This window comes from Anopheles stephensi, unplaced genomic scaffold, assembly GCF_013141755.1.
Source record: "Anopheles stephensi strain Indian unplaced genomic scaffold, UCI_ANSTEP_V1.0 ucontig52, whole genome shotgun sequence".
Classification (NCBI taxonomy): Eukaryota; Metazoa; Arthropoda; class Insecta; order Diptera; family Culicidae; genus Anopheles; species Anopheles stephensi.
In genome coordinates, this window is record NW_023405419.1 from 25819 (window position 1) to 27986 (window position 2168).

Here is a 2168-nt window from a genome sequence, read left to right on the forward strand (position 1 = left end):
ACAGAAATAAAATAGGACTAAGGACACTACCTTGAGGAACGCCCGAGGAACCTACAAAGGAATCGGACAGTCTAATGGTAAGATCATCGTACAGCTCGTACAGTGCGTCATTGTAGCAGCTTCTCCATTGTCCTTCCACACATACCGGAGCCTAAAATCCTTCTGAGCAGCTTCGTCAGTTTCAGGACAGAGTCCATGTCTCAGAGGATGGTATGTGTGTTGCGATCGCGACAGCGTTAGAAAAAAAAGGAAGATAACATTGGGCATAATCAAACCAAATCTTGATTAAACATGTTGCATGAAAGAAACAATTCTTTCGATAGAATGTCCCACGCACCGAGAAGATTTCAGCATCCGGCAGCAAATCAGCGCGGATAAGGCATAAGCAGCACGCGACCAACGTTACGATACAGTGTGGCGTACACAACGCCTTTAGCGCGGGGTGCTAGAGCGTCGAGAATGTTTACAGAACAATGCGCGCCTCAACATGCGCATTCAACGCGATTAACGTTTACATTACAGCATGTGACAAACGGCAAGTGCGTCCAGCGCGATGAATGTTTACCTTATGTGAAACGCAAGTGTTCCTGATCAATGAACAAACATTATAGCATGGGTTTGAACTGGTGGTTTGCGACCACGATAGTGAGTTAAACTTTAGCATAATGCGGCGTTAGCATAAACGATACGTAAACACAAGCTGGAAAGGAAATAGTTAAACAAGAAAGAAATATCTTTCGTCTCGTTCTAAGGTACCCCGAAATTTGTATATAAGGAATCAAGTTATTCAAGAAGACATAATCTTAACCGGCGAACCGAACACTTCGTAAGAGTTTCAGGGTTCTTTTCAGGCACGAGATCCGAAATAATCCTTCCCTCCGGAGAACGGATTCGACCCCTCAGCGGTGTCTACCACTCCGACGGAAATTACTAGGAATCGTGACTGTGAGAACCCTCCGGAAATCTCCCCTTACTCCCCTCCGAAGACCGGATCCGACACCTCAGCGGTGTCTACCACTTCGTCGGAAGCTAGGAGAGAAGCCAGTGTCCAGGCGTTGGTCAGCGGAAGATTCGACCTCGTCCTCCCTACGGAATTCGGGCCGGTGCTCTAGTAGTACCTACTGCTCCGTCGGAGGAATTGGATGAATCGCGACCTCCCATCAGGTCCACTTTTGGAAGATCGCCCGGTAATCCGGGAATGAAGCCACTTGTCTGACCTGTGCGAGGTACGTTGCATCCGTCGATTCAACGCCCGAAGGAAGGTGCGCGACTCCTTTTCCGAATCGGCCATACCTTCGCGTGGCCGGTTCACCAACGGGGACGTTCTACGTCCATCGTTGTTCCCGTAGCAACAACAATGTGAGTACTGGGGCTGTAGACGTTCTGTATAGTCCCAGCTTCGTCCGTCGCGACAGGCAGTTTGAGTGGAGAAGTTTCGTCAGGCTGTAGTTTGTTCGTAGAGTACATCATACAGGATGTCTTCGTCACTTATCGAACAGTTCCATTCGTGGGATGGCCGTTTGTTGTCGGCTTTCTCACTGTTACATCAATATCTATATTTGTCAGGGTGGTGATCTTGACCCAAACTAGGCGATGTTTTGCAGAACTTCGAACAACTTTATGGGAGAGCTTGAAGGCAGGATTTAGACAGAATTGCAAAAGGTGATCCTGGAAGATACCAACACTAGAAGTGCCTTCTTTAGCGCCTGGTTGAAGAGAAGACAAGCAGGCCAATCTTCTTGGCACAGACTCTAGGTGAAGTCTCTTGAGAAAGTCTTGAGAATTCGTTCTTGTCGTTATAACATGCCCGTGCGATCTTGTCCAAAGTTCCAATAAAGCTCTTGTGATATCCCGTGGATTCCCCGCTATCGCTTCCAACCTGGTCCGTATCTGGTCCTCTTTCTGATAGTTTCTGACTATCTCTTCGACGAATGGCCCAGATACGATTGGTCTTGTAGTATCTGGGAGAGAATCTTGTCGGTAGTCATCGATCAGCAACGAATGTTTTGAAGTTCCAGTGTTCTCCAGTTCTGCTCCCGGAATTTTCCATCACTTCAACTTTTAGTCCTTCGGTGCGTGTTAGTCACTCCGGTTGCTCCACGCTAACTGAGCGATGGCCAACGCCTATTTTCGGAATGTTCTTAGCTCCTGCAAGCGGACAAACCATA